Source organism: Penaeus japonicus, unplaced genomic scaffold, assembly GCF_977035675.1.
Source record: "Penaeus japonicus unplaced genomic scaffold, GWHDUDI00000001_assembly GWHDUDI00000014, whole genome shotgun sequence".
NCBI classification, from domain to species: domain Eukaryota; kingdom Metazoa; phylum Arthropoda; class Malacostraca; order Decapoda; family Penaeidae; genus Penaeus; species Penaeus japonicus.
In genome coordinates, this window is record NW_028234416.1 from 31313630 (window position 1) to 31321129 (window position 7500).

Below are 7500 nucleotides of genomic sequence, written 5' to 3' on the forward strand. Positions count from 1 at the left end.
GCTAGGGGATGGTGCGATTCGCGAACCTTAGGTCGAGTCAAATTCCCGGGGCGGCGCGAGTGTTTATCCACGTGAAAATAGCAGAAGACACTCCGGGTGCTGAGGTGGCAGGCGCCGATCGTGCGGCGGCGGTAGCCCTTCTGTCGGGCCTTTTCGCACCTTTTTAAACACTCTATGGGACAGCGGAGGTGTTGTGCTATGAGCTCGAGACCTGAGGACTCGGGAAATCGGCTCGCACGGGTCAATTAACACGACATAAGCACGGGCAAATCACTGAAATAAAGGTACACGGGAAGATGGCGTTTGTTTACTGTGAGGTGGAGCCATCGGGCGGCGGGAGGGAGAACCACGAGGCCAGGCGAGGGAGGTTCAAATCCCGATCGATGGCGGCGCTCCGAAATCGCCACGAGTTCACCCATTTCGCTGTCAATTCTTCGTGCAACATGCCTTCTCTTCGTCCACTTACAATAAACCGTGTTCGAAAACAGGCATGGATGAAAGCAAAAAAATAAAATAAAAAAACTAATCAAAAAAAAGTACTTGTCTATGGAAAATAATCCCATACACTGTAATAAACATTTAAAAACAACTTTACCAAACCGAATCGATCCCTAATCAACCATTAGAATAAGCCTACGACCCTCTATTTTTACATAATCCGTAAAAAGCTGGAAACCCAAACGGCAGTATCAAAAGAAAATTGGATTAGTGGAAGTTTGCCTATCTAATGTGTGCTTTCATAACGTCCGCGAGGGAGCAAAGAAACTTGATAAGGGAAGAGGGGAGGGCCAGCGGCAGGCGGACTGGAGGTTTAGACTTGAAAAGTAAAATTAGAATTTGACGATGGTGGATGATGGCTGGTTTATCATTAGTTTTTAAATATATATATTTATATATATAAATCCGTTACTCAATATCCTAAATTATACTATAAAGTAGGTTTCTATAAATATATATATATATTCATATAAATGGGGGGTTAATATATATATAGTATATTATTTAATAAAGTAATACTGAATATATAGATAATATATACACTACACATATAGAATACATCAATATAACTACATCAACACACAGCACCAACATACATCCCAATATTATATTTATATAAATATATAATAAATATTATCTATATATATATATATATATATATATAATATATTATAATATTGTAATGTATATATATGTATGTATATACATATACATGCATATATAAACCTTAAATATATCATATATAGTATAAGATAGATGAATATTCCAATATATATATAATATTTATAAACATATATAGATATATATATACAACACATTTAGTAAATAAATAATATAAATATATATATATAATTATATCAAAAAACCTATAATAAATTATAATCAAAAATATATTATAAATTTGATCTCAACAAAAGGAATAAATAATTATAATATACCACACACAGAGGCCACACAACACACACACGACATGCCACACACACATATATTAGTATATAATACATACATATAGTCACACATATATAACTACTATATATATACAAAACCCACTACACACACACACATATATATAGATATTATATATAATATATAATATATATCTATATATAATATATACTTACATACATATATAAACATATACATAATTATATACAGATATATATGTAATATATAACATACATAATATATATATATATACTTACATAAAATATATATATACATACATATATATATACATATATAATACACACATAAATATAATATATATCATACATATATATATAACAGATAATATTGTATATTTATAGTATATAATTATATAATATATATATATACTACATATTATAGATATATATATTTATTATATAAATATATATATACCTAAATATATATATACATATATATACATATATATATATATATATATATATACATATTTATATATATATATACATATATACAAAATATATATATATATAATAATATACATATATATATATATATAAATACATATATATAAGATATATTATATATATATAAAATATAAATTTATATATAAAAATATATATATACAAATATATATAAATCAATATACGAAATATATATATATATATAATATATATCTATATATATATATATTTTATAATATAAAATATTTTTATAAATATATATATATAAATTATATATTATATAAAAATTTATAGATACAATTATAAATACATAGTAGTAAAATATAAATATAGCATATATATAAATATATATATATAGGAATATATATAAATATATATATATATGTTATAATTAGATATATACATTAAAATAATATATGCTGCATAATATAGAAGTATATATATTTACCGTATAAATATATATATATTTTTATAATACATATATATAAAATATAGATACTACATATTATATATAACTATATATATATACATATATATTAATCATATATATATAATATAATTATATATATATGAATCTAAATACATATAAAAATAATTATATATAAATATATATATATATATATATAGTATATATTATATATCAAATATATATGTATTGAATTTAAAATATATATACTATATATAAAACATAATAATATAAATAATCTATATATATAATGGTATAATATATAATACAGTATAGTATAGAAATATATATAAATATCATACCATATATAAATCTTAAAATATAATATATATATACTTATAACATCACATATTTTTAAATCTCTCTATACATAATATATATATATGCGAGCGTAATAATAAATAATTATATATAGTACATATATATAGTATTCATAAATAAACATATATAATATAATATAGATATACACCACATCAAGATATAAATATATATATTATATTAATAATTATACATATATGTATAGACATAAGATATATATTCTTAAATGTAAATATACAATATTTTGTAGAGACAGTATATATAATTTAGATAAATACATTTTATTGTAATTTTAGGTGTAAAAAAAACGTAATCTATATATATATATATATATATAATATATATATAATATATTTATATAATTTATATATATGTATTAGTAATTATATATATGAATGTATTTTTGGGAATATAAATTTTAAACTTTTATTATGTATATATTAATATTATTTTTATATATATATATATATATTTTATTATATATATATATTTATAAATATATATATACATATAGACAGACAGATGTATTAGTAAATAGTGAAAGTATCAAATGAAAAATAAAAAAAATGAAGAAATTTTGTTTGTGTTTTGGACCGGGGTTTTTTTATATATATATATATTATATATATATATATATTATTATATATATTTAGTGTGTGTGTGTGGGGTGTTGTAGTGTGTGTGTGGGGTGTGTGTGTATATATATATATTTATATATATATATAATATTTATATTATTTTATAATAATATTATGTATGTATGAAAAATTTTATATATACATATATATGTTGTATGTATTATATTTTTTATTATATATATATATTTATATTTATAGGGTATATTGTTTTATATATATTTTTATTTTATTTTTATATATATATATATATATGTAATATATATACACCCATATATTGATAGAGATATAGGTGTTTTCAAAAATTTAATGCGATGTATAAAAAATAAATAGTTAGATAGAAAAAAAGTTGTTTAATATTAAAATTTTATATTATATATCATCTCATTCATCATCAGCCTGTATCAATCTCCATGAGGACGTGTAGGCCTTATCAATCTTTTCAGTCATTCGGTTGGTGTCCTTGGTTAGTTTACACTGCGGAATTTGTATTTTATCCGCCATTAGTATTGGTCCTGTGGGGGTTCTTTCGTGGTCGTGTAATACCATTCTGTTGTTTTCTTTGTAATGTTGTCCTGTCTCGTTTTATGTGTCAGACTATCATTTTTTTTTGATGTCTTGAGTATAATCCTCTACTATTGTTTTGTTGTGATTCATGAGGCTTTTTTTGTCTTTAAGCTAATCTTAGGCATAAGCTTACTATCTTTTTTGGGAGTTATAATTTCCTCTCGTGTGCTTGGTGTAGACCATGTCTCTGATCCATAGTTCATGTCGGGGCTGAGGACACATTGGTAAAAATCTTCTTTTTGTAATAGTGGCGACGAGTCGTAATATATTTACTAAGTGTACGCAGGAACTCCAACTAATGATTCGAGGTTTTATCTTGGCTTGAGGAGGAAGTATGATGAATGAGTTGGTCTAGGTATACATATCGGTTCACTGTTTAGTACCTCGGGGCCTGTATATGTATAGTTAATGGGGTTCGATCGTGAAAAGACATGTCTTTTTCATGTCATATTAAGGCAAACATTCAGCTTTCCATCTTTAAATCGTAATTAATTTTTGTAGTTCATCTGCCTGAGACTCACCGAAAAGATACAATGTCATTGCAAAATCTTAGATTGCTTAAAGGCTCACTTCTTTTATAATCATCTTCTTTCCAAACTAACTTTGGAAATACTTTACCAAGAGGCTGTAAAAGCTTCGGTTTGAGATGGTGTCGCTTGCTAAACCCACCTTTTTTATGGTATTTATTGGTTTCTGCGTGGATTTGATGGTCGCTGTACCATCTCTATATATAATATCCTTTAATAATCTGCTGTATATTTCCTTATCTTGTTTACGAATTGCATCAGTATGGCAGATATTCGTACGAATCGAATGCCTTTTATTATTATTGAATGCCATCACAGGGGCTTCTATATTCGTTTGTTTTCTCCCTTATTGAGCTTGTGTGTGGATATGGACTGTAGTTGAGATCCGCCTGCGGAAAACCATGCCTGATACCTGCGGTGTTTTGAATTAATGTGTCGGTGGTACGGGCTGTGATGATTTTTGTGACGTTTAAGTTTAAATGAGAGGAGGCTTATGGGTTCGGTAATTCTTTAAGTTTTGTTTTTCCCCCTTTTTGTGTATTAAAATTATTATTGCTTTTTTCCAGGCCTCGGAATTTTACCGACGCTAACATCTGTTATAAAGGACTGGCCATTTTACTCCCGGGCAATTTTCCTGCATCTTGAATAAGATTACACTGATGCCGTCTTCTCCTGGTGTTTTCCCTTTTCATGCTTTTTAGTGCCCTAATTACTTCATCTACCGTGATGTTTGGAACATCTCCAATTGTTGTGTTTGTCTCCTTATGTGGTTGGCCCGTTTGAGTGGTTTTTAGTTTGGCGAATAGAAAGTCTTCTTTTTACTTTGATTATTTCATTTTTATTGTATGTCCTCTCCGTTGGTTTCTTTATGCTTAAATTTTGGGTTTTTTCCCTGTTCCGACCCTCCTCTTTGTTGCCTTGAGGCTGGTGCCAGCAAGCAGAGCTTGTTATTTTTGGTATTTTAAATTTTCCGTACATCTCTTTCTTTTCTTGTTTATCTTTTCTTAGCCCAGCTCTGTTGATTCTTATCTTGTCTCTGATTGATGTTTTTTTTCATTTCCCTACGCTGTTTCATAAGTTTCTTTGGTCTCTACCGAAAGCTTACTGAACCTTTTTTTTTAGTCTTTCCCCCCTATTTCAAGTGCGCTTCCATTAATTATCTCATGAATTGGCCCCGTTCATTTGGTCTATGTCAAGATCTTCTTCTAAAAAAAAGGGAGCTGAGTATTTGTTTCGGATGTTGAACTGAATTCCGTGCCCTGTCTTGATTTTGGGTTAGATTAGCGAGAGGCTTTTGTATGAGCTTGTTTCGTTCCCTTTCCCCTTGCTGTAACTTAACTCTACTCTGACCAGTCTTTTGGTCGCTACCGACATTTACTTTATTGATGACGGTTACTTCTTGTCCCCGATGTCAACCCTATTGTTAAGGAAGTCAATTTCGTTTTTAAGGGCCGGATGGTGATTTCCATGTCCATTTCCTCCGGTTTCTTTTAAAAAGGAATTTGGTTTTCTTATTTTTAAGAAAAAACCCAAAAGCTTCGGCGAATTCTACCCCTCTTTGCCCTCTTCATTTTGGTGCCTATTTCCATGTTTCCATACGATAATTCTCCATCTTCCCTTATTCCTATCTTGGCTTTAAAAAACCCCATAATCACGGTAAAATGGGTTTTTTTTTATCGGTAGCTGCTTGCACATTTCATAGAAGTCCTTTCTCCTCCATCACTATGGGTGCTAGTAGGAGCGTACACTTGGTTTAATTTTTTGGCTTATCTTTGTTTAGTTTCGTTTTACAGAAACTACTCTTTCCCCTCACACTATAGAATTCCCTAACTTTTTTTTCAAGTCGGTTTGTGAACTAAGAACCTACTCTGATTCTTGTTTGCTACCCAAAGGGGTTTTCCTCGCCAGTATAATAAGTGCCCATCATTTAGTAAATTTTTGCTCTTCGCCTTTGTCTCCTAAATCAGGGAAAATCCTACAATATACCATTTTAAAAAATGAAGTTCCTCAAGCAGTGTCAGAAAATCGATTCTGTTCTCAGGGTCCTTACATTGTATGTGCATAAGTTCATCATCTTTAGGCGGCATGGGTCTACCCGGGGATTCTTAGCTCCCTCTGCTCCGGGGGGCGAAAAATGTTCGCCCCCGTGAAAGGGGCTCCTTTTGCTTCCCGGGGGAAAGAGGGCCATTGTCTTGACTGGGGAAATCATATTTTAAGAGGTGTGGGCCTGGTACCCCCACCAGTCGGCCTTGTGCAAAGGTGGGGGGAGTAGGTTTTTGCCGGAGGTACAAATTTAATCTCCAAAAACACTTTTTAGTTAGTCTCGATGTTATTAGGAAAATCTTGTAACACCGGCTTTCACGACCTTCCGGTCTAACCCTGTGAGAATGGGCATTTGTTTTTATACGTGCAGGGCCTACGCAACAATGCATGTTTGGGAAAGTTTTGCCGCGCTCCCGGGGCCCCCACTTATTTCGTTTCTATATATAACACGCAGATTTTACTGGTAGACGCCTTTATATACAAATAAGCCAAATTTTGCACATATTCCAAGCGTTTGTCTACGCCCCTATGCATGCATACGCCCCCCATACACATCGGCTCCCCGCGTGCACACACATGCATGTGAATTTATAATGGGCAAAGCTTTTTATTTTATTTTAGTATTCTATACATTATACACATATACATGTAAATTTATATACATATACACAATACACACACATCATATACACATAATCATGTATTATGTAGGCAGTGGTTTACATTTATTGGAACAAATTTTGGGGAGGTTTAAATTTTTTTGTTGGTACCTAAACCGTTTGGGGGTCCTGGTGTGGCTTGACCATTGGTGATGCCCTACCCTTTTGTTTGGGTTTCATTACGAAAAAAATTTTTCCGACTGATATTCAGTTGTGGTTGATGGTAGTTTATGAACTCTGAAAAATAAATATATGATTTTATAGTATAGTTACTCACGAACTAGGAGTGGATTTTACTCAGGCTATATGTTGGGTGGTCGTTAATTTACCTTTTACCCTTGGCGGTGGTGTTAAAGTGGCCCCTATGGGGGCGGAAAA

General features: G+C 30.3%; 1 protein-coding gene across 1 annotated transcript in view; it reads right to left on the reverse strand.

Annotated features, from left to right (window-relative positions):
* Nucleotides 1-326, reverse strand: part of LOC147470559 (protein-L-histidine N-pros-methyltransferase-like) — a 179268-nt gene extending 178942 nt beyond the window's left edge. The window contains exon 1 of the mRNA XM_086544140.1: nucleotides 1-326. This exon is cut by the window's left edge and continues 186 nt beyond it. The gene's annotated coding sequence lies outside the window, so the exon portion shown is untranslated.
* Between the last annotated feature and the right edge of the window lie 7174 nt (nucleotides 327-7500).